At 35.4% G+C, this 27361-nt stretch overlaps 1 protein-coding gene across 23 annotated transcripts in view; it reads right to left on the bottom strand.

Moving 5' to 3' along the window:
* Positions 1–27361, bottom strand: part of NAALADL2 (N-acetylated alpha-linked acidic dipeptidase like 2) — a 1514274-nt gene that overhangs the window by 656032 nt on the left and 830881 nt on the right. The window lies entirely within an intron of this gene.

Genomic DNA, 27361 nt, shown 5'->3' with positions numbered 1-27361 from the left:
TTTCTATAGTTTTTCGGACCTTGTTCCCCCAATAAATATTTCAGGATTCTCGGTGGCCAATTCTGTTATAATTAAAAGACAAATGCTCCTAAATAATTAACTGCAAATTAATTTCACTTTCCTAAGTTCAAAGAAGTCTGTAAAAGTTGGAGTGTGTTATATAAAATCAAATGTGATTTTATGAAATCAGAAAGTTTTATTTTACCTTAATTTTTAAAATAAAGGTTTCCATAGGACATCAATTTGGCAGGTAACATAATGATTAGTCATGCCTGAGACTTGAATTTTGGATGTCACTTTGGCATTAGCTTTCCACTGGCCACTGGAAACAAAAAATGGGAGGATTTGGGCTTTGGGAGAAAACATTCTGTTTATATCAATGTTCAACACTTGCTACTGGAGGAACCACAGAGCAATACTGATGTCACAATTGGAGCAAGTGATGCATGTAGTATTCCATCGTACCAAGGTGAGTGCCAGGAGTATGCTGTAAAGAATGGGGAAAGGAAACAGCTAAAGAAAGACGGTAGCATTACACAGAAAAAGATCTGCATGTTTACTCACACACTGAAATCTTTTTATGCGTGTACATAAAAACATACACACACAGTCATATTGTACTAGTTGATATTTCTCATACATTAAAACGTCTAAAGTATCTTTATGGTTGTATGATTTAACAATTAGCAAAATTTTGTGAATCGTTGACTATATGTGTGCAATAAGTCTAAAGACTCTATAGCACACATTGACTTATCTCTTAATTTTGCTTTGGATATATTAAGACTAAAATGCATTACCAGTGGAAATCCTATCACATACAATGGCAAGAAGTTAAATAATTAGGTGGAATTGTAGCATGCCCTTGCCCTCTCTTACCAACCAGCTGGCCACCAATCCCAGTTAAATGAAGACAGTGTCCTTGGTCAACTACTCCTTTGTCAACTATCCAAAATAACATACTGACTATGAATTATGTATTAAATGTCTACTATAAGGAACTCAAATACTTTATACATAGTTGTTTTTTTTTCTTTTTTGGAGAGGGGAGGTGCATGGTCCAGGAATAGAACCCAGGTCTCCTGCATGGAAGGTGAGAATTCTAACCACTGAACTACCCATGCACCCTATACATAGCTTTTACATGCAATTTTATTTAATCATTACAAAAAAAATCCTCATAATTATTATTGTTACCATTTTACGGGTAAGGAAATTGAAGATCAGATAATGCAATCAAGATGTAATATGTCCTAGATTAAATAACAGGTTGGTCAGATTTCCACCATACTACACTGCTGCTTAGGAGAAGCAAAAAGGCTCTCAATCTGAGATGTTTTCCAAAAGGAATTAAAATGTTAAGCATTAGAAAGCATAGTGTCTGGGTAAAACATTAAAAGTCAGATGGTTTGAGAATGGAGAAGAGACATGTTTTAAAAAGAAAGTTAGCCCAGAAATAGACAGATTGAAAGAGTTCTTATGCAAACTCTCCCTCCAATCAGGGAGACTTGCTTTGCAAGTCATGGAAGACATGCCAATGGATTTGGTGACCTCCATTCAAAGACCTAGGTATAAGGCTGATATTCAGTTCATGTTTGTTTAATTAAGATGATGTTTTTTCAACCTTATGCTTCACAAGACAGTACAATTGAGCTTGATTTAAAAACTAGGGCACACAGAAATAAAATAAACACTCAAGGCATCTGTTACTGCCTGTGCCAGAAAAAAGAATCTGGTGTTTTTACTCTACATCTTTCCACCTTTGCACGCACTTGTGCAGAAGTTCATTTCATTTCATTTTAACATTGAGTGTCAACACAATAGGGTGACTGCATGATGAAGAATTTAGAAAAAACAGTTTAGAAGGAAGAAATGTGACTGAAAAAAATAAAGGCTATCTAAGGCATGACAGCTAATAAGATTTTACAGAATGCTATCAGTCTTGTACACAGTAGGTTATTTGTTTTTAATAGTGTCTGGGTTCTGAGAATCTTTCTTTGATTTTCAGAGGAAAGTTGTTAAAGGTAAATTTTCTGATTACAAAATCTTAATTTACCAAAAGTAGATCTAAATGAAGTGTCACAAAATGGACAAGTTAGTCCAGTCAGTAAGCCATGGCAAGTCTTCAGTTTCATCTTCTTAGTTCTCTAACGAAATGACATAAATTTGGATAGTGCCAAAACAGACAGATTTAAAGAGTCACTACTCAATGATACAATGCTACCTCAGGTAAGTGAACACATTATTGAATGTTTATTTGGGAGGAACGTATTTTCTTTTAATATGACAGTAATAGAAGCAACTGATCTCCACTGTACTTCAGTATAAGCACACTTACTGGTAATTAAAAAAAAGTAACTCATTATCTTATATTTAAAATGCTAACATGATTTATATTTCTCACTAAAACAAACTTTACTAATTCATTTCACTAATTTTAAAATATAAACTTCTTTGAGGCATGGAATGAGTTTTACCCCTTTTAATATCCCTGAAACTCTAAGTAAAATGAGTTGCACCTAACAAAAAATGTTAAGTAACAAATATTCAGTAAATATTTTTAGTAAATACATATACCTACAAGACTATTTTGAAAATATAATTTTAACATGATATACATTTATTTTAGATCATTTTCCAATAAATCAAATTCATCCTTAGTAGTACTTTAAGGAAGAGTGAAACAAATGAAGGTAATATTACATGATGGGAAAAATTCATTTAAAGTAATTTTTGGATGTCTTCTGTGACTCCGTATATAGGTTAAAACTTATGTCATAGCAAAAAATGATTAGACTTATGTCAGGAAAATAATCAAGATCATTAAAAATTGTACTATTTCTGTTCACTTGTTAACCGAGGCTACTTTTTTTCATGTCCAGACACACATCGATGTCCAGGAGTGAAATTTTCTTTATGAAGTCATGCCTTATCACATGAAAAGTTGCATAAGGCATGAGATAAGTTGTTAATCCACCAATTTTATGAAATGCATGGAAATCAATTTGTCAAGATTGCTAGTCGTTGGAAGTCATGACAGTCGGGGAAAAAATAATGAAAACTCCAAATGCCAAAATGATGGAGAAGAGAGTACTGAGAAGAAAAACATACTGTACATTGTGATATTTAAATAAACTGTCATTTAAGTGATTTATCTCTAGTGCATCATGAAGAAAGAAAAAAAGAGAATTATTGCTAGACAAAAATGAGCCACACTGATGTTCGTATACTTATAGCATACACTGAACACAATGCATTATCCACAATACTTGGAGCGCTGACTGTCAAGCAAAATGATTGGCAGGGGTAGCATGTGGAAAGGGATGGGAGCTGTTGGAAGAGCAAGATTAAGAGTAAAAAGATCCAGATTTTGGATACAGAAAGGGAGGGCTTGAATTCTGGTTCCTGCACACAAGCTGCGTGACCTTCTGTCTATTAATATCATATAATAATGTCATATGTTGACTAGGAACATTTTATTGGTTTTTTGAGACCATTAAATAAGATCTCATATCTAAAGTGTTCAGCAAAATTTCTAACACATCTAAGTACTTCATAAAAGTTACTTTCCTTTATTTCTTACCTAAATGATCTGTCCCAAATCCTGAGGGAAGAGTAACAGCATACACAAGCATCTGGATGGCATCAGAAAATATATATGAACTTAACTTCAATATACGGTTAGAGTCATAAAGCCCCTATTTGCAATTACTAGTTAGCTATTCTCCAGATGAAGCACTTGTTTGAGTTGTTAGCTGACTTTGCATTTCTTTGTATGAAACACCATCTGTGCCAGTTTGAATGTGTTATATACCCCAGAGAAGCCATGTCCTTGTAATCCAAACTTGTGGGGGCAGACCTACTGTTGGGCGGGATCTTTGGATTAGGTTGTTTCCATGGAGATGCGACCCCCTTCATTCAAGGTGGGTCTTAATCCACTTACTGGAGTCCTTCAAGGGCAAGACATTTTTGGAGAACGTTCAGAGTTGAGAGAAGCTAAGAGAGAAAGAAAACACTTAGAGATATTTTGGATTAAAGTATCAGCAGAGGTCGTCATGTGCCTTCATATGTGACAGAGGAACCCTAGATACCAACAAACTTTCCCCTAAAAAAGGTATCCTTTTTTTGTTTTGTGCCTTAATTTGACATTTTCACAGCCTTAGAAATGTGACTTGTAAGTTAATAAATCCCCTTTGTGAAAGCCAATCCACTTCTGGTGCATTGCATTTCAGCAGCTTTAGCAAACCAAAATATCATCTTTACCTGAAATAATTACTGATAGACAAATTATGATAGATCTGTGGGAAATACTTTGGCATTTGTCAGATATTCTCTCAAAAAATGTACAAAGTAAAACAGTTTGTCATCAATGATAAAATTCAAGCTTTTAAGCAAAAATTAGAATTTGCCACTTTTCTCACTTATGTTTTGGCTTGGAAAATGTAGCTATTTTTCATAAAATGTTTTCTCTTTGTGAATATGCAACGGGTTTTAAAAAGTATTTTTTATAAATCAATAAATCTTTTCAAATTTCTCAACTTTAATTCCTAATACAGTAGACAATGGACAGATATAAATTCCATATATATATATATATATATAAAACCTTTGGGGGCTCTTAATAAGTTTTAGGAGTATAATGACATTCCAGACCAGAACATTTGAGAAACAGTATTTTGGTCCATTTTTAACCATAGCTAGTAGGGATAAGGCTAAAACATGTAACACACTAAATAATAAGCATTTACCAGAATAATGCATAACAACATAATTCAAAACAGCTAAAAACTGGAGGATACTTAATTCCCCATTAATAATAGAATGGATAAATATATTGTCATGTATATTCACATGGAATACTATACAGCAAAGAAAAGGAAACTAATATATACATATACAACCATATGGATACATCTCAAGAGATAATATTCTGTGAAAGAATGCAGATATAACACATGTTCATTTCTGTAAAATTAAGACATTTTGAGCAAACCAAATTTATTACTATAAATGTGAAAATAGTTATTATATTTGGAAGAAGCTCTTGACTGAGAGGGGGCATGAGGGAGCTCTCTGAAGGTATGTTCATGTTATAAAATTTCATTTAAGATTTGTTTACTTTATTGTGTACTATATGTATGCTATAATTCAATTAAAAAAAAACTTGTAAAACAAAAGCAAGAACAAACAGAACTTCCTTGGAACCATATCACCTATTTAAAAAAAAATCCAATTCCCTTATAATGACCCTCAGTACATATATTTAGTTTATGGGTTGTATTAGTTAGGGTTCTCTCGAGAGAAAGAATCAACAGGAAGCACTCACACATATAAAATTTATAAAAGTGTCTTATGTAACCATGGTAATGCAAAGTCCAAAACTCGCAGGGCAGGCCATGAAATCGATTCCAATGGAGGGTCTAGATGAGCTCCACAGGAGAGGCTTGCTGGCCAAAGCCGGAAGAGCGCCTATCTCTTCTGAATCCTCCTTAAAAGGCTTCCAGTGATTAGATTAAGCATCACTCATTGCAAAAGACACCCCCCTTGGCTGATTACAGATGGAATCAGCTGTGGATGCAGCTGACATGATTATGATTTAATTTCATGAAATGTCCTCATTGCAACAGACAGGCCAGCACTTGCCCAACCAGACAAACAGGTACCACCACCTGGCCAAGTTGACACAGGAATCTTTGTTAACATTATTCATGATGTGATTGATATGCCAGTCAGTATAAACTTAAAAAGGCTGTGAAATTGTATGGTTTCTGATAGATTTTTGGGTATTTCCTTTCTATATAAGCCATGGGTGCTTAACTAATAATCTACTATGGAGGACTTTTGTAATATAAGAAATAAAAAAAAAAAAAAAAAAAAAAAAACTTAATGGGATTTCCATATTTCTTAGGAAGGTTGGCTTATAAATAAGACAATAATCTTCATTTATTAAAGTGATGCTATTCATCCAGTGTGTTTCATCTTATCCTAAAAATTAAGCAAGCACAGAAATAAAATAGGCCATAAAATTTTGAGACAGTTGAATTAACATAGATATTCCCCATTTTCCTTTTCAATTCTTCTCATTTACCAATATACTTAGAATTTCCTAATAAATACAAACCTCAGTAAAGATGAAAAAAGGCAACCAAAGGAAAGAGATAAGGGAAATTAATTATTTCGAGCCCACCATTCCAATTCCTTCTTTTAATTGTTGGAAACATGGGTGCAAACTTATTTTCATGGTTTGGTTCAATGATGAACTCAAGGCCACACAATGTTCGAACTGGTATGTAGTTAAAACTAGAGCTCTGATATTTTGATAGTCAATCACCGCTCTTTTCACAATCATGCATATGTACATAATTATATTAAACACTGCTTAAACTAACTGTGGTAAATAATTACCAACCAAGCAACTTCTCCTAATTGCCACCTTTAGTACTATTTTCCATGGATGGCCAGCAGACTATTTTTAGAATATTTAAAATATATATGCATATTTTTCCATGTTAAATCATGCTATTTGGGAATACTTGAATTAATTATTGGTACATATGAAATCAAGAGAATACAGCCAACTATTTAATTCGAGTCCTAAGAAAAAAAGTGGTAGAAAGCAGAGTTGCTTCTCTTGCCTGTTAATTTTAGGAAAATAAAAACAAAGCTTCTCTGAGTACTACCAACTAGAAATGAGCACATGTTGCTGCTGGGCAATTTTTTTCTCAGTGTTTCTCTCAAGCAATGGAATATTCTTTATTCCATATTCTTTCACACCTCCCTCCATAGGTTTTGGGCACACATGCCTGACCTGAGTTACTCTCAGCCCATATATAATCAAGGATTTAAGTGAACAGGACTAAATTATTCTCACATTTTTCTGAACTCAATTATGTCACAAGACATAATTTTTAAAAAGAATAGCAAACATTCAATAAACATACAACCCATGTGAAGCAACATTTTAGATAAATTCCAGAGTATGAAAACTTGTTTCCTTAAACTGAATTCAGCATTCTGACATCCTGTGTTTTACCAATGTTTAAGATCTCTGACCTAACAATGGGAAGATTTTTAAAACCCAGATTTTATGGCTCTTCTTTTCCCCCTTTCTTTTCTCGTCCCTGATAGGTGTTTGTTTGTTTTGGTTTTTTGATCAGGAAGAGGAGAGAGAAAATTCCAACTTGATCACAGGAGCTTTATCGCATGGCCAAGTGCAGGCGGGCTAAAGCTAAAAGGGTTTAGTTTATGCAGGATGGCTGGCAGGGGCAGGGACAGGGAGGTGCTGGGTTTTCACTGTCTAGCTTGGGCATGGGAAATTGGCAGGTTCTCACTGGTGGGTTCAGAAGTAGGGATAGCCCTTTACAGGTGGGGTTTAAATTTTAAGCACCTCTGTCCTAGTCCTTCAGGGTTGTAACTGCCAGAGGTGGGTGTTGGGCAAAGAGAGTTATCTCCAGATTGTCACTGCAGGAGGTCATGCTGGAATGGGCTTGGTGGGTTTTCTGGAAATCATAGGTAGAGGAAACTTCTTGGAATATTTGCTAGGGGCTGGTCCCATCATGGGGGAAGGGGTTCTGCCTAACAGTCCCACTTTTTAACTTGAAGATAGGTCAGCACGTGTCCTAAATTCTTGCTTGTCCATCATTTCCTAGAAGGGGGACAATGTGGCTCTTTTAGATGGGGCATGAGCTCTGCAGTTCAGCACAGATCCTACTTCCACCTCCAGTAAGGTTACACTTAACATTACCTAGTCGGCCCAATTAAGTCTTTAAGGGCTTTTTTTACCCCCATATCTGTCCTTAAAATACTTATATATTTTAGAAAGAACTCTAAAGAGTCAACTACTCTTCCATGAATTTTTTGAAACTATCTGCACCTGTATTTAAATAAAGAGTATTCTTATACTCTCTTGAGGCCTCATTATGCCTGAGGTAATTCAACTTATTTCCCAAAAGTTGATGGAATCAACAAGTATGCTAAAGAAACCAGCCACAGCAAGACTTAACTTTGTTTTAATATTAATGACACTGTGTATGTGAAGAGACGACAGGATGGAGAGTCAGTGCATGTAATATTCATAATTGGTCAGCTTTCTCTTAGGACTGCATTTATAACATTTGTCATATCAAAAGTCAAAAAATAATAATTTTAAAAATCAAATAATAAGCCAAGCAGTATTCTTGTGACAAGTTATTGGCAGGCTGGAAAATGTATTTAGGTTATCTTTGGAAGGGATGATTACAAATTGGCACTAAAATTATTCATCCATTAAGGATATACTGACATGTTATCATGTCCTAGAAATTAATAGAAAAGAAATCATTTTATTAAGAGATAATGCCATTTAGTGCTACATTTTTCTCCAGTAATATGTTTATTAGCACCCAACCTGTCTGTTTTACTAAAACAATCCTTATTTCAGTAATTGTCCTGCAGTATACAGAGGAATTATTTTAATTATAAATACAGTCAGACACAGAACTGATAGATTGTTTTAGAATTTTTCAAAGTAATGAGTGTAGTCTGGCCTGAATGGCAAGAATTCAGGAACTGAATTGATGAGTTAGGGGTAAAGAGACCACCAAACCAGCAGCGAGAATAAGGCAAGGAATCTTCTAGTAAGCCTTATGACCTAGTAGTTAAGGAGCATTATTTGCAGAATTCCTGAGGCCATCATCCCTTAGAAGACATTAAGGAAGCCATGACAGTGGCCTGAGGGGGCAGCCAGAGCCTGTCATGAGAAACCCATGTCCAATCAATGTGAAAAAATCCAGGTAGACAGTTCCAACCAGGTGGTCAGATAGCAGGTAGCAAGGCTCATGCACAGGGTTATAGCTCTTGGGCAGGTCTTCAGTCTGTAGGGAGAAAGGATTAAGAAATGCAAGGTGAAGTGTCATGAGGAGAGAGGCCAGGTTATCCATCAAGACTGTATCTCAAATACTGGACCTTGTTAGAGGAAAAGGGTCAAAATATTAGCACGAGAGGAAAGCAAGGTTTTCTTGGTGGTGTCCTCTGACGACTGATGAACTAGCACTAATGTCAATGATGATTTTTTGATGCACTCACCAAACCTGAAATGTATTTGCATTAAGACATTAGAGATGAGGAAACTGAGGTTCAGGAAGGTTAAATTAAGTAGATACCAGTATCCCTTCTTATTAGAAGCTGATCTCAGTGGCAGTGATGGTGATTTGAGTACATATAGATTTCAAATGACTTCAGCTGTGGGAAAAAAGAGCTCGTGGTAGCTGTAAACTTGTAAAAGAGATTTGTATATTCTAAAAGTCCGTACACCTGTAAGGATTAGTAAGCCCACTAATTGAGGAAATGACTCTCATTTAACTAACTATTTATGTATAAGGATATAAACTGATATTCAAGAATATCTATATAGCTGAATCATAGGCCCTAATGATTAGGGCTAATTAGCAAGGAATGTGTGTAAATGAAATCATATTCCAATTAATTACAATTGACTATGTTATGTCAAGTTTGAGTTGCCAGTTTAGGAAGAAAGAACAAAATTAACTCAAATCTCAATCTAACCTTTCTCACTGATGTCTGTTTTAGCTTTTCAGAGGTCAGCCTAAGAAGACTGATTATAAGCAATGCTTTAACTCACCTAAAGCTCTGACAGGATATAAATAGATCCATCAAAACTAAATCAGTAAATAACATTAGTACAAAACATGCAATTAATCCAAGGGCTTATAGCCTCCCTAGTAAATAATTGCCAGGAAACCATCTTTAACTAAAAGAATGTTTCATCTGAAAGACACAGCGTAATGACCAACTCTGCTATAGAAGTCAACACAATAGCAATGACGGGTGTTCCAGTTTGTTAGCTGCCAGAATGCAATATACCAGAAATGCATTGGCTTTTAAAAGGGGGAATTAAAAAATTGCTAGTTTACAGTTCTAAGGCTGAGAAAATGTCCAATTAAAACAAGTCTATAGAAATGTCCAATCAAAGGCATCCAGAGAAAAATACCTTCGTTCAAGAAGGGTTTCTCTCTCAAGTGAGAAGGCACATGGCGAACACAGTCAGGGTTTCTCTCTTGGCTGGAAGGGCACATGGCAAACACAGCGTCATCTGCTAGGTTTCTCTCCTGGCTTCCTGTTTCATGAAACTCCCTAGGAGGCATTTTCCTTCTTCACTTCCAAAGGTCGCTGGCTGGTGAACTCTCTGCTTCGTGGCTGTGTCATTCTCTGCTCTCTCAGAAATCTTTCATTCTCCAAAATGTTTCCTCTTTTATAGGATTCCAGCAACCTAATCAAAACCCACCCTAATGGGTGGAGGCACTTCTCCACCTAATCCAGTTTAACAGCCACTCTTGATTGAGTCACGTATCCAGGAAGATAATCTAATTAAAGTTTCCAACATATAGTACTAAATAGGGATTAGAAGAAACGGCTGCCTTTACAAAATGGGATTAGGATTAAAACATGGCTTTTCTAGGGTCCATACATCCTTTTAAACCAGCACAACAGGTTCCCGAGAAGTATGTCATTTTATGATTTTTATGTAAATTATAAATGCAATACATTGATTTTAGGCAACAAAGCTGAGAGAAAGCAATGATAAATATAACCGCTTTATATAAAGGCAATGTCAAGCTGCTGCTTCTCAAAATGTGATGTTTACCTTGAACAATAATTTCAGGGTTTTTAAAAAATATAAAATAGGCATGTTGGCTTATACTGAGTAGGTATTTCTTGAAAAATACAATAATGGATTTTTACTCCTCAAATTTTCATGTTGGTTTTCTTCCCATCACTTTCATGAAACCATTACAGAGTCTTACATTTTGACAAAAATGTAACCTGTAAGAGTTCTCTCATGTTCCATAGATATAGATGTAAAGTACATGGGATATCCCACTTCATATGATGAGAAGAAATGCAAAGGAGCCATAGGGATTTAAAGTGTGGTTCTGAAAACAAAATATTTTCAAATCCTTAATTTGCCACTTACTAACTAAATTACTTTGGACAAGTTATTAAAGTTCTTCAAGCTCCCTTTGCATCACTGGCAAAAGGAGAGTGCAATACTCCATGCATCATCAGGTTGCTAGCATTTAATATGATAATCCTTACAAAGCATCAGTCCCATCAACTACTCAATTCATCACGATTCACCTACATAAAGGCATATGTACCTAAATGCATGCTACCTATCTAGAATGTTCTCGTCCAGGTAAAGAGCAGATATATGCCATGCATAAGTCTCCATACCTGCAGTAGGATATTCACAATCTTCACTTGTGAGGATCTGAGGAAAGACTCAAGACCTAACTTCCCTACTGCAATATCCCTTAGTGTCTATAAGACCTAGATGAAACCCCGTTTTTCAGTATTTAGGTTTCTGTTCTAGTTTGCTAGCTGCTGGAATGCAATATACCAGAAACTGAATGGCTTTTAAAAAGGGGAATTTAATCAGATGCTAGTTTACAGTTTCAAGGCATACAACATGTCCCAGTTAAAATAAGTCTACAGAAATGTCCAATCTAAGACATCCAGGGAAAGATACCTTCGTTCAAGAAGGCTGATGAAGTTCAAGGTTTCTCTCTCAAGTGGAAGGGCACATGGTAAACACAGTCATAGTTTCTCTCTCGTCTGGAAGGGCACACTGTGAACACGGTCAGGGTCCCTCTCTCATCTGGAAGGGAACATGGTGAACATGGCACCATCTGCTAGCTTCTCCTCCTGGCTTCCTGCTTCATGAAGCTCCCCGGGAGACATTTTCCTTCTTCATCTCCAAGGATCACTGGCTGGTAGACTCTGCTTCTTGTGGCTATGTCATTCTCCTCTGCTCTCTCTGAATCTCTTTCATTCTCCAAAATGTTTCCTCTTTTATAGGACTCCAGTAAACTAATCAAGACCCACCCAAATAGGTGGAGACATGTCATCACCTAATACAGCTTAACAACCACTCTTGATTAAATCACATCTCCAGGGAGATGGTCTGATTACAGTTTCAAACATACAGTATTGAATAGGGATTATTCTACCATTATGAAATGGGATTTTGATTAAAACATGCCTTTTCTAGGGGACATACATCCTTTCAAACCAGCACAGTTTCACACAGCCTTGAACCCACTTTCATTTCTAATCTGTTCCACTGCAGTATTCCCACCTGCTGGATCATCTGGAGATAGCACATCAGAATATCTAAGAGCACGGAACTGGGAACCAATGTGACATGGTTTCTATCATCATTAGATGCAAATTACTGAGCCTTTTAGAGGCCCAAATACCTCATAATTCCTACGTCATTAAGCTGATATGAAAATAGAAGATAACGTCTGCAAACTGCTTAGCTTAGTTCAGGCACACTGCATAATTAGTTTCTACTTTTTAAGCCTGCACTTCTGCCAAGCCTGTCCATCACCTGTGAATGCCACCCCCATTGCCACCACAACCTCTCCTGTGCTCCTGAAGCTGTTTCTACACAGGTCAGCCAATGCTAAGCGTTCTGTCCTTCAAACTCTTGGCCTACATGTCTGGCTTGTAAAAGAATAGTCCTCTGTGGTTATTTAAATATTTCATCTGAGCTTTTTGTATCAGCAGCAATTTAGTTATTTCCATAAGTATAGAAATAAATAGACTGAATTTCTTTTCCAGCATCTGATTTCCTGGAAAGCTTATTTGAATTGTATACATAGTAGGTGATTAATAACTCGATCAATACTAAGTTAATGGGGGTAAGAAAGAAAGGACAGAAGGAAGGAAAGAATGGAGGAAAGGAGAAAGGGAGTGAGGGAGGGAAAGGAGAGGGAAAGAGGGAAAAGAAGAAGGATGGAAGAGAGAAAGGGAGGCAGGGAAATTGGTTTATGATTCCTGCATGATTTTTCTCATTCTCCAATGTGTCATTGCTTATACCTAGAAAGATATATTGCTTTACCCTATGAGTTCTCCAAAAGAAGTCCTTACATATTTTCAGGAGAGTATTATTTTACCCTAAAATCAAATTGTAACACTGTTTAACAGACTTTTCAGTTTTGTTTCTTTTTAGAAGTTATAAATTAAAAGAAAACTCATTTTCATCTTTCCATGGCTCAAGTAATTAAACTCTTGTGATGCAATATGAATTGCAATTGGTAGTTCTCTAGTTTTTAGATGCTCTGCAAAATGTATTTGAAATAGTCTAGCTTTTTTTTCTTTACTAATGGACATAGATGCCACATAGGGATCTTACTACTGAAGGTTATAGAAACAATTCTAGATTGAAGTGCTTCATCTGCTCCACTTTTGCTGCTATGATTTTTCAGGGGAGAATAATAAAATGTCCTTTAAATTACTCTCTTGAAAGAAAAAAAAAAATGGAGCAGTTATCCCACAGATGTATCTGGATGATGTCAACTATCCCTATAAAAAATATGGCTATTTTATTGTGTTAAAATGGAATGTTTTCGTGAATGAATTTACCCTTTTGCATTAGTATGTCTGGCATTACAAAAAAAAAAAAAAAGAGAGAGAGAACTGGCTATTCTCTGGATTAAGCAAAGATTTTTGAAAAGGGACAATTATTATTCTAATAAAATTTGAAAACTAAGAGTGTTTCCTGGCACATACTTTTTCCTTTACAAAAAAAATAGTTTGTCTCATGATAGTTATTTTTATATTTAACACTCTTTTGATGATCAGATAACTCCCAAAGATTTAAATACACTGGGTTCAGTTAGCACCAGAAAGAATGAGGCAAAATATATTAAATCTACTTTAATGATGCCATCATTTCAGGGAATAGATGACTCTATATAAGTATCTATGATAAGTGACGATGTCCCACTTATTTTTTTAATCAGAGTACTTTGATATACGATAGAGACATTTCTAAAAGTTAGGCAAATAGAATGTCCTAAATTCAATAGGCAATCTCAAATTCCTTATTTTCATCTGGATTACTGAACCCCCAAATTTAGGCTTTATGAATTCTGCCCATTTTTCAAATTCTTATTCCTTAAGTGCCTTTTTTGAGCATCTATGTAAAATGTGACAAAGACTTTGAAAAATCCTTTTTTTATTTGGTGTTTTCCTAAGAATGTTTCAATAGATTAGATAACAATGCATGCTATTTTAAATTGAAGTATGCTCCCCACTCCCACCTACCCCATCATACAAGCGTAAGTAAAATAAATTGCTCTATATCAAAGCTTCACTCCTTTGTCCTAATTAAGGAATTTCTAGCCTTGTTAGACTGTAAAGGATGCTCAAAGCTAATGGGCCTTTCTGTTAATAATGTTAATTTCCTGCAAATAAAATTTTACAGCATGGAAAGTATTAGGTCTTAGTGTTGAAACACTAGTCAAGTATGTAATTATGGGAAATGTCAATTAATAAATAAGTCCTACTCAGCCTCTATAATTATTGAAATTTTAATAATAAGCTTCAAAATAATTATTTCAATATCTCAGTATAAGCAAATTTAAGATCTAGACATCAGGAAATAATAGAAAGAACACTGGGTCAGGAACCATGGAACTAGAGAGCTAATATTTTACTTTTTAACCTTACTCTTTGATTTTACATATAATCATGTAAAATGGGCCACTCATAACACTTAATGGGTATGTTTTGTTTTTTTCATTTCTTTTCCATTTTTTCTTATTCTTTTCTCTTTCATTTGCTCCCCTTCCTCCTGTCCACACACATCATCCTATTTCATGTTCCAGGTTAACAGCTTTTTAGGTATTCTTCATAAATAATATGAATGCATGATTATGTAGCCACATGTATTGTTATGTATTTTTCAGTGTTTTCTCCTAAAACACATTTATACACATACAATGCTCATATACATACCCAAACATGTATATAAACTATTGTACAATAAAAACAATTAGAATCAAAACGTACACACTTTTCTGTATCCTATTTAACATACTCAATTTTATCTTTGGGAGAGCCCTCAAAGTCATCTGAAACTTCTCTGATTTATTAAAAACAGAAAACATTCAATCATTCTGTTGATGCTCATAAATTTCATTTCCAGTTTTTCCACCAATATGAAATTAACATCCTTAACACATGTGATCTTCTTCTATAAACAAGATTTCCAGAAGTGGTATTACTGGATCAAAATGTCCTTGCATTTCCATGACAACTGCAAAATTTGAGTAGTTTCTTTTCATATTTTGCTTGGCCATTCTGACTTGCTCTTCTGTGAATTTTCTATTTAATCTTTGGTTAATTTTTCTTTTGGCCTATATCTTTTTCTTGCCAACTTGAAAGAGTTCTCTGTACATTTAGAAATCCATCCTGCTTCTGTAATTTGTATTACAATTATTAATATCTTATCATGTTACAATTTTCTTATCTGTTACTGTATTTATAGAATTAAGAAAGTTATTATTTCTTTTCTAGCTTTCAGGTTTCCCCTTGTGTGTTAAGCACTTTTTCTTGCCATTGTATAGGAAGTGAAGTCTCCTAGATTTTTCCTAGAATTTTTATAATAATTATTTTTCACTTTTTGCAAATGTTGTTTCTTTTCAAATTTTTTTGCATATGGTTTAAAGTTTTAAAATTCCAACTTTATTTTGGGATGCCTTGCCACTTGTACAGATCCTTCCTTTAGCCACTAGATTTTAATATTCAATTCATTGTAAAAAAAAGTCCTTAGTTTTAACATCATCTGCTACTGAATTTTCTATTCTGTTCCATAGTTTTTTATCTATTGATCCATTTCAGTGACATTTAGAATGTTTATTTGCAAGGCATCTATCATCTGTTTTCTTAATTTACTTGGCTTGTACTAGTATTTATTCTTCCACATGTAGTTTAGGGGTTTCTGTTTTCTTATTCTCCAATAAAAATAACAAACAAAAGCCTGCTAGGATTCCAATAAAAGCTGCATTAAATTTATATATTGATTTTAGGAAAATTTTTATTTTTGGTATTAAATCTCTCCATAAATGAAGACAGTATATCTTTCTGTTTTACCAGATCTTAATTTGCATCCTTCAATAAGATTTTATACGTCAAAAAATTATCTGATATTAATTTGTCATTAATATTACTCCTAAGTATATTAATTACCTTTGTTACTAATTGAGAATTGAATATTATCTCAAATCTTGGTTTTAATTGTTCATGTTGAGAAATCAACTGATTTTTCTCTACTTATCTAACATTTAGCCACTTCATCAAGTTCTTTGTTTTCCTTAAACTCTCATGTTTTCTGGATATATGATAGTATAATCCGCAAAAAAAGGCAGTTGTATCTATTCTTCCTAATGTTTGTAGTGATTATTTTTCTTATCATTAAAATTTGCAGTTTATGTTTTAAATAGTTTTAGATTTTTGTTTTAAAATAAGCTTATCTTATTTATTTATTCGCAGACTTCTTATATTTAAGTGACTCCTTCTCTTCTTATTTAGCTTGGAATTTTTAATAAAGCTTGGCTACTACATTTTTCAGCAGTTTTCAATATGAACATCCAGATTTATCTTCTTCAACTAGCTGATACAATGGCTTAGGGTGATAAATTTCCTGGTCCTGGAGTAAACCATGTCTCTTCTAGTAGGTTAGATTTTGATGTATTGCTCATTATCTTATGTAACATTTTATTTAGAATTCCTCTCCCTGTATTCACAAGTGAGGTTGAATTATAGGTTTACTTGTTTGTAAAATGTTTATAAGTGTTAGTATTATATGCTAGATTTGTCACATGAATGAAAAAGGCATTTGTGTTTTTTTAGGATTACAAATTTATACATAGTTTAATATTATAGAAATGTATCATTCTTTAAAAGCTTTATCAAATTTACCTGTAAAATGTCTGGTCCTGGTACCTTTTCTGTAGAAGATCTCAAAACACATTTCCAATCTCTTTTTGGACAATTGGACTACTCAGTATTTTTCATCGTTGGTAATTTTTACTTTGAGAAGAAATCATTTATGTCCTCTAGGGTTTTAAAATTTGTTGCCTTAGTTTTATGTTGTACTCTGTTAAAATATGTTCTATTTTAATCTCTCTTGTATGTGTGGTTTAATCTCCTTTCTTATTTCTAATGTTGATCATCTTTGTTCTTTCTCTATTTTCTTGAATTGGCTTTTAAGAAGTTCGATCTTCTTATTTCTCTTTTCAAAGCAACAGCATTTGAATTTAGTTATGTAGTAACCATTTCCCCCAATTTCATTTATTCTTCATTAATTCGTCTTCCTTGCTAAATGCAGTTTATTTTGGCATTTCTTTTTTAATTACTTACTATGAGTAATAAATTAATTTGTCCTCTTCTTTAAAATGAGGCTATTTAGTCTGTCATTGACTTCTGAGTAAAATTTTGGCTATCTCCTATAGATTTTGATAAATAATAATTTCTCTCTCATTTTTCAGGATAATTTGTCATTTTAGTTTAACTTGGGGGCTCAATAGTTAATATTTCCTTTCATTTTTTTTTTTTTAAGTAAAGGTTTTATTCAACATGGAAATAGAAAGATACATAGTACAAGCCAACTTGAGCCATTGTTTTTTTGTTGTTTTTTTTTTTTCTTTTTTACATGGGTGGACACTAGGAATCGAACCTGGGTCTCTGGCATGGCAGGTGAGAACTCTGCCTGCTGAGCCACCACGGTTCACCCTCCTTTCATTTTTATTAGATTACGATTGGATAACAACACATTAAAGTTTCTCTTTGAATGAAACAATAAGATCTCCTTGGTGGCCAAGTACATAATTGTTTTTTGTAAATATTCTATGGACCTTTAAAATACATACATGTATATACATATGTGTGTATATATATATTCTCTAAGGATTATATGAATTTTATACATTTTAAAATAAATTTTATTTTTATAATTTTTTTCATATAAATTTTAAATAAAATCTCCAACTACAATTATTGGCAAGTAATATTCTCATCACATTTTATTGCTATATTGATAGATGTGGTATTTATGCTTTTGCTAACCTATAAAATTCCTTTGATGGTTACTCTCTTTCCTTTGTTAATCTGTAAATTCTGCTTTACTATTCTATTGGTTAGATGATTATCTTCCCATTTCCTGTGCTCAGACCAAGAAATTTTATACGATTTGGCTTCAAATGTTTCTTCTTTTTATCCGAACGTGCCACAAAAATTCATATTTCACTGCAAGCAAAATAAATTTTCTTTAATGTTCCACTTTACATCTGAATATCCAGAGGCATTCAAAACATCTGAAGTTTCAACATCAGCAGATTTGATCTCCAAAAGCTTACTCTGACTTTATGAAGCGGATGTAAATGGAGAACCGTTGTTGGAATTAGCAGACTTTCTCGAAGCATCAGACAGCACAGGAAGCTGGCAAGTATAAAAGATCCTTAACTATTGAAGATCCTTCACAATTCTCAGTTCCCTTTTTCATAGGTGCATACACACACTTGGAACTGAAGATAAGTACTCTTAATTTAGAAGAACCATCATTTGATCTTAATAAAATAACCGCAGAAAGATAGCTAAGACATCTTCTGCAGTTTTATGTGTTAAATTCCAACAATTCTTGTTAAAATAGCTATTAGCTTTTGAAGCAAATGATAATATTTCCTCAGCAGATTTGAGCCCTGTGTTTTCAAGAGATCAGTGATGTCACTAAGGCTCCTGGGCAGGCAGTAGTAGCTGTAGACAGATATCTTGTGCGATTCAGACAAGATGGCGGCTTAGCGAGGTGTTAGTTTGTCCTCCAGAGCAGCTACTAAATAACCAGAAACAGTGCAGAACAGCTCCTGGGGCCACAGGAGTGACCAGACACACAGCGTACCCCAGTCTGGACCAGCTGGACCGGCTGCAAGCCCCCCAGAATTGTGAGTTCCCCAAGCCGTGGGGGCCGGCGCCCCTCCCACAGGCTGCTTCCCAGAGGGGAAAGGAAAGAGACTTTCTCAGCAGCAGGGGCTGAGCCCAACCAAATGCCAATTGTGGAATTAATTAACAAATTCTGACTACTAAAAATAGGCCCCCATCTCAGCTGGACGTTGAGTAAAAGCAGAGGTCGCTGGTTTTTGCTTCGGCACAGAGGGGGCAGGGCTGACAGAAAAAGAAAAAAGAAAAAAAACAGGTTCTTTTTTTTTTTTGGATCTGAAAAGGTCTGGGCCCTGCAGGAAAGGAGGGGGCACATAGGACCTGGAGATACACAGAGCAACCTAGCAACTTAAGCTCTTGATTGGTAAACCTGAGGAATGGGGTCCTGCTCTGAAAAGGATTTTTTTTTTTTTTCTATTTTGTGGCTGTGTTTCTACAGATTGATTACTCTTTGGATACAGCTGCAAGGCTTCTCAGGCTCCACTGCACCAGGCATAGCAGAAACAGGCTTGTTTGGGGGCTTGTCTGGAGCCTGTGCCTTCCCCAGGAGAGGGGTGGGGCCCAGCTCAGGTGGAATCCCTCCTTCAAGGACTTCAGACCCCAGGGTCTGGAAAAGTGAAGCGATTAAAACCAGCCTACAACCTCTCCTCTGTCTGCACACCCCCATCAGGGAGAGTCTGCTGAAGTTACAGGTACTGCATCACCTTATGCTGGTGGGACACACAGGCAGAAAAGTGCCATATACTTGGCAAGACAGGATAAAACACAGAGCCCAGAGACTTCAAAGGAAAGCCTTTTAATCTGCTGGGTCTCACCCTCAGGGAAAACTGAAACAGGTGACTCCTCCTGAGAGGTGACAAGTTTGGTCTGGGAAAATCTGACAGGGGTCTATAATACCTTAGTAGACCCTCCTAAGGGATGGGGGAAAGGCAACATACAGGCAGGGTAAAAAACAAAAAAAAACAAGAACTGAAAAATTCTGATCTATTAAACAAAACCTAAGCTAAAGGACTAGAATAAGCTGAATTGAATGTCAAAGAACAGATAAGACAACAAAGTCATCCAGCAAGAAATTCCTAGGGAAAAAAAAAAAGTGAAAATCTCCAGAATAAACTAATTAAGGTAATTAAATGCCTAGATGCCAGCAAAAAAAATAATGAATCATACTTGGAAAATTGAAGATATGGCTCAGTCAAAGGAACAAACAAACAATTCAAATGAGATACAGGAATTGAAACAATTAATTCAGAATGTTTGAACAGACATGGAAAACCTCATCAAAAATCAAATCAATGAATTGAGGGAGGACATAAAGAAAGCAAGGAATGAACAAAAAGAAGAAATCGAAAATCTGAAAGAACAAATCACAGAACTTATGGGAATGAAAGGCATGGTAGAAGAGATGAAAAAAACAATGGAAACCTACAATGTCAGATTTCAAGAGGCAGAAGATAGGATTAGTGAACTGGAGGAAGGACTATCTGAAATCTGACAAGCAAAAGAAAATATAGGGAAAAGAATGGAAAAATATGAGCAGGGACTCAAGGAATGGCAATATGAAGTGCATGAATACACATGTTGTGGGTGTCCCAGCAGGAGAAGAGAAGGGAAAAGGAGGAGAAAAACTAATGGAGGAAATTATCACTGAAAATTTCCCAACTCTTATGAAAGACTTAAAATTACAGATCCAAGAAGTGCAGCATTCTCCAAAGAGAATAGACCAAATAGACATATTCCAAGACACTTACTAATCAGAATGTCAGTGGTCAAAGAGAAAGAGAGAATATTGAAAGCAGCAAGAGAAAAACAAACCATCACATACAAGGGAAGCCCAATAAGACTATGTGTAGTTTTCTCAGCAGAAACCATGGAGGCGAGAAGACAGTGGGATGATATATTTAAGATACTTAAAGAGAAAAACTGCCAACCAAGAATTCTATATCCAGCAAATTGTACTTCAAAAATGAGGGGGAAATTAAAATATTTGCAGACAAAAATTCACTGAGAGAATTTGTAACCAAGAGACCAGCTCTGCAAGAAATACTAAAGGAAACACTAGAGACTGACATGAAAATACAGAAGAGAGAGGTATGGAGAAGAGTATAGAAATGAACACTATCAGTAAAGATAAAAAGAAGAAAAATTAGATATGACATTTAAAATCCAAAAGGCAAAATGATAGAAGAAAATACTGCCTGTACAGTAATAACACTTAATGTTAATGGATTAAACTCCCCAATCAAAAGACAGACTGGCAGAATGGATTAAAAAACAGAACCCATCTATATGTTGTCTACAGGAAACACATCTTAGATCCAAGGATAAACAGAGGTTGAAAGTGAAAGGTTGGGAAAAGACATTCCATGCAAATAACAATCAGAAAAGAGAAGGAGTAGCTATACTAATATCCAACAAATTAGACTTCAAATGTAAAACAGTTAAAAGAGACAAAGGACACTATGTATTAATAAAAGGAACAATTCAACAAGAAGACATAACAATCATAAATATTTATGCACTAAGCCAGAATGCTCCAAAATACATGAGGCAAACACTGAAAAGAGAAATAGACACATTTACCATAATAGTTGGAGACTTCAATTCCCTACTCTCATCAATGGACAGAACACAAAAAAACAGAGAATCTGAATAATACAATAAATGAGCTAGACTTAACAGATATATATACAGAACATTACACCTCACAATGCAGGATACACCTTTTTCTCAAGTGCTCATGGATCATTCTCAAGGATAGACCATATGCTGGGTCACAAAACAGTCTCAATAAATTTAAAAGATTGAAATCATACAAAGCGCTTTTTCAGATCATAAAGGAATGAAGATGGAAATCAATAATAGGTAGAGTGCCAAAAAATTCACAAATATATGGAGGCTCAACAACACACTCTTAAAGAACCAGTGGGTCAAGGAAGAAATTACTAGAGAAATCATTAAATATCTTGAGGCAAATTAAAATGAAAACACAACATATCAAAATTTATGGGATGCAGCAAAGGCAGTGCTAAGAGGGAAATTTATTGCCCTAAATGCCTATATCAGATATCTTGTGCAACTTACACTAGCATCTCAACTTTATTAAATGGAAATTCAGTGCTAATGTTTTCATTAAATATGAAAATTCATTTTTTAACTTATTGCTTCTTATTAACTTATTAATAAGTTAATAAATAAACTCATTTTAAAGATATCACAAAATGATAAATTAATAGATTTACAACATTGAAATAAAAGTGTTTGTAATACTCTTTGTACTCCAGAGATTGACTACTCAGCCTCATTACCCTCATTTATTCCAGGGAATCCTAATCTATAATTCCTGTTTCTACCCCTCCAACCTGCAGGTTGGTAGCCTGTTGGATCTGTGTGTCTCATAAGCCATGGTTAGCTTGGGAAGCAGCTTTAAATCTCTCTTCCACTTTCACTGAAGGAATGGAGAGATCCCCTACTCCAGGCCTCTCATTTCACAGCATGCTTTATGTTATCTTGTGTTTAAAAAGTGTCAAGGAAAAAATAGATATGATCCCATGGTAACTGCTTCATGTGACCTGGTATGAAGCTGGAAGATTGTTTTAAGGTAACTGTTAATAATTTGTTAAGAAAGAGAGAAAGAGGAAGGGAAGAAGGCAAGGGTAGGGGAAGGGAGGGGAGGGAAATAAAGGTTATATTCAGGATAAATGCTAAACTTGACAAGACACCAGATCAACAGGTGCACCAATCCATTAGCCTAGGATTGCTCTCGGCTGAGGAGTATGTAAATGTCACCCTTTTATAGAATATCACCTAAGCCTCCCTGATTACATTCACATAGTATCATAAAAGTTTACCTCTCTTTTTAGCAGCTACACAGTGAACTTGCAGAGGAGAAAGGGTTTCTTGTTCTTTTCCCTAATCCCATCGTCTATTAGGTCTAGCAAAAATGATCCAACCAATGAATTTAAGTACTAAGAAATATGTCACACTGATATTTATAGGTTCTCAACATGTTTAAATAAAAGTTAAAAGTTTGCTTGGTTCTATTACACAAATATTCATTACTGTCATTTACGAGATCTTTGTGCTATTCTCAGACTACACCAAATAGGCATATCTAAAACTATTATGAGTCAGTAAAATGTCACTGGAAATTGGCAGTATATTTTATTCCTAAAAATCTATTCATGTGTTAATCTTTTGTTTATCATATATATGGCAATATGCACAAAATTCCCCAATTTTTTCTATAATTAACACTCTGATATTATGCAAGTTCTCAAGCACTGTTGTGCTCATAACATAGATGACACATTACCACATACATTTTAATATAAAAGTAGTCTTTTCCAAAAACAAAATTGCTTCTGTCTCAAGAATGCTTGTGAAAACTGTAATACTGACTACATACTAGGGCTGCTTCTGCTCTTTAAAGAAACTAGTTTGGCAATGATTGTATAAAAGGAATATGCCATCATTTCCAGATTCTCTGCATTTAACTAATGCTTTTTGGCTGCTTTTATCTTCAGCAATATCTTTTATAGCTACTGAATAAATGCAGTGTATCTATGCACAGTACCTTGAAAAGTGAGAATACCATTTTTTTCACCATTTTCAGTTGATTTAGGAATAGACAACATACTTTCTTTCATGTTTTTTTTCTCTACTACACTTTCCATTTAATAGTCACTAAAAGCAAAGAAACAAGATTTTAAAAATCATCAAAATAAAGGACTGTTCTTCACTTTACACAAAGTTTTTACTGTTGTAACACAAGTTTCTTTGTAAAGAATATGATTTCATAACCACTAAAAATATAACAGATTAAAAAAAAAACAATAAAAACAGCATTCCAAGTTGTCTATAACTAAGAAGGCAAAACATTTAAAAATGCAGCCTAGTTGGTTCAGTTTGTGCCTAGGTTGATCCATATAATCCCCAGAGTACGAGTTTATTCCCAAAGCAAAAAGGATTCAGCTTGGTTCTCCAAATAATGTGATCTTTGGAGCTTGATCTAGCCTTAAATACTCATTTTCCATTGTATTCATTTCTTCTATGTCTAAATTGAGTTTTAAATTTCAACAGTATGAAATCTGTGTGCATAGTGGGAAAATGCAGCATTGGAGGAATGTAATATTAGTTGCATCTTTAGGAAGTGAAATACAATCATCATATCCATCCATGATTCATCTGAGTTGCTGGGATGGGCTGTCGGCACACTAGTCATAAGAGAGGTGGTTCATGAAGCACCTGCTGACTGACCACACAGCTGGAACAGTGTGGAACAAAGCTGGCCCCCAAAAGCAGAGAGAGGCTTTCTTGTTTATTCCTTGAATGGAAGGACAAAAAAATACCCGGGAATGCATATAAGCCAAGAAAGAAGCTGTGCTTGCTGCTACATCATTAACTTGAAGATGTCTGGTTGACCCAAGGGCGGGGGTGCCAACAAAACAAGAGAAGTTTAGACAGAAGAGGTGAGATTTCACCCAGATTTTTTTAAAGAATTCACCACCACTCCCCAAATTTGGGGATCAAGGGTGCCAAATGCAAACAGGTCAAAAGGAAGAGAATAAGGAGTTTAGTACAGAAAGAAGACAGTATCAATAAGATTTAAGAAGATTAGGTTTCCTGGAGTTGGGGATGGGTTGAGTACTTGTGATTCCTTAAAGAGAGTCAGATGGAGGATAAAGAAGAGACAAAGGGAGCAGTGGACATTTTGGTTTCTTGAGAGATATGTGGCCTTTTTTTTTTTTTTTTGCCTTCCCAACTTCATTTAGCTTCTGGAGCACTTTAAATGTATACATATTTTTCAAAGAGTTTCTGTGTCTTTGTTCAGTTTATATTACTTAAGTGAATGTTCTCCTTAAGTCACTGATTCTGTAGTTTTATATATATATATATATATATATCCCAGTTAGTCTCCTTTTCTCTGGAGCCAAGTATTTTTCTGTTATTTATCAAAGGAAGGACAAAACATTGCTGCATTGTCAATGTATTTAACCTAGGGCCCCTTTAGAACAGCCCCATTTTTTCAGATACTTTTAAACACTTAAATCTAAACATTAGATAAAGTGAAGATTTAATAAGTTTCACTCAGCTTAAGGTGCCTCCAACTCCCATTAAATGAAGGAATAATCAAATGAGGGAAAACAGGAGAGAGAAAATACGTGGATAAGCAACTAGGAGATGCAGATGTTGAGAAAATTAAACTTAAACAGAAAGATGCCCCCTAGTAACAACGTGCTTTAATGGGCAATCACCTGAATTGCCAACCAAAATATCCAAGTAGGTTATTTTGCTTTTTGAAAGTTTAATCCCGAAAACCAGATGGGAGAAGCTATTGCTGTATTGTGAGAAGAAAGTAAAGCCCTTCAAGAACCTAGTAATAATTCAATCTTTGGGAACTAAAGCATATTGTAATATGATAAATTCAGCATTAACTTCCAAGTCTGTCAAAACTCGAACTGTTTTATACCTCTGCCTACCTTGTGATTTCTCTGCCTTCAGTTCCAAACTTTCCAAAGCCTCCTGCAAACAGGGCTAATATGAAGGGTCACCCTGCCATAAACACCTGAACCTCATCAGACATGCTATTGACTTCTTGCACTAATTAACTTAGTTATTCACTAATTCAACAAACGCTAATTGAGCACTTACAGAACTTCACTGTCGTCAGTGTCCTCGGATGCAACACTTTTAATGGCAGTGCCTCTCTCACAGTATTTGTTCTATACTAGTAAGTGGTCTTTTTGTTTCGTTTCACTTGTTTGATTTTATAATTGCATTTAAAAATTTTATTCTTTATTTCTTTGGGTTCTCTCTTCTCTAATTCTGATTTAATTTTCCCCATTTTGTCTAATGCCTTCCCAGTCTTCTCTCCTCATGATACTTTTAGTTACAGCTTTCTTTTCCTTATGTCTTCTCAACAGTGTATAATTATTCATTATCTGTACATTACTCATTTATTATTGTAGTTTTATTTATTATTTGTAACCCTCCTGCATACATCAAGGAGAACCGTTCATTCACTAATATATTTACATTCTTATTTCTTTTCTAATATTTCCCTTTTGTTTCAATGTTTCTTTTCCCAGGGATGCTCTGAAATATACAGACATATACACATAATACAGTATATGGATAGATACAGATGCTCTGATGCTCTGCAACATCTATCACTCAATCTATATCTATTTAATCTCTATAAACACTACATTATATATTTATATATATATATTATAAACACAATTTTTCTTATATTTCCATCCACTGCTTTAGTATTTTCTCATGCTTTCGTCTTTTCAGTCATTCTCTGCATCTTTAAGGACCTGTGTTGAGTTATTGGTGTTAAAAAGGTGGTGTTTGAGGCGTGTGATTATATCTTGAAACATGGTGGAAGTCTCAGCAAACCTCAGCTCTGTAAAGGGCAGCAGATCTCCCCATCCGCTCTGGTGCCAAAGCCTTCTGGCATCATCCCCATATGGTGGCTCTCTCTCCCCCACCCCCTTGAACCCAGTGAGCCAAGCACGCCTAGACCACGTTCCTTGAATCAGAGGGAAAGTTTCTGGCATGTGGGGTAGGACCACTCTTCAGTGTTCTGGTACAGCATGGCATGTACCTCTAACTTATCCACCTGCCCCACGGCTAGCCAGTCATCACATCCCACCCACACACACCCTTCTCACCCACAGAACCATGGCCTTAGACTAAGTGGAGAGAGGCCGGGATGAGAGAGGGTGAGAAAGGAACTGTCAGGCTCATCTAGCACAGAACTCCTCCCTGAAAGGGGACAGGTCATGGCTGGAAGGAGGCCAGCATAGCTGTCTGGGCTGAGACCACCATCACCAGTTGCCAACGAGGCCCATGCTGAGAGCACAATTGTACCCTGACAAGGAAGGTGGTCAGCTGCAAACCTTAATTCCTTATAGATAATCCACTGTCCAAGGAGGCAGCTTGCAACATAGAACTTTGCCTGAATCCTGTAATCCACAATAAATAGACAGATAGATAAATAAGAAATCTCCCCATTCTTGTGTTCCAGAAAGCAAAAGAACTACTCTCTTCCCACATACCTTAGAAAAGACTCAGGGAGGCCCCCTTGTTTACTTATCTAAAAGCCAGACATAGACCTGGCAAATTCTCATTCTTCACCTCAGAAACTGTTAACTGAACTGCTTGTCCCCACAGACTATAAGAAACAAAATGCTTGTCAAAATTTTGCTAAGATTCCCTCCTTTTGCAAGGGCCCTGAGATTGGGTGCACATCCTGTCTGAGCTAGCATAGAGCTCCTCTGTATGGGTCCCACCCAGAAAACGGGCTTGGCCTCAGGGTAAAACATTCTCTGAGCTATCATCGCACCCCTCCACCCTCTCAACTCACTTCCCCATTTCCCTATCCCTGGGTCTTCCTAGTCTTGTTTACTCCTTTCCATAAAAGAAAAATCCTTTTCGTGCAATGCTTGAGACACTTACAGATTTTACAGTCAAAGTATTTTCCTATTGCATTAGTTTCCCTCTCTCAAATGCAAACTGCAATAATCCCTCTTCCTCTTCTGCAATAATCATTTCAGATAAAGTCCCTCTT

Source organism: Tamandua tetradactyla, chromosome 5 (assembly GCF_023851605.1).
Source record: "Tamandua tetradactyla isolate mTamTet1 chromosome 5, mTamTet1.pri, whole genome shotgun sequence".
NCBI classification, from domain to species: Eukaryota; Metazoa; Chordata; class Mammalia; order Pilosa; family Myrmecophagidae; genus Tamandua; species Tamandua tetradactyla.
This window is presented reverse-complemented; position numbering and strand designations above follow the sequence as displayed.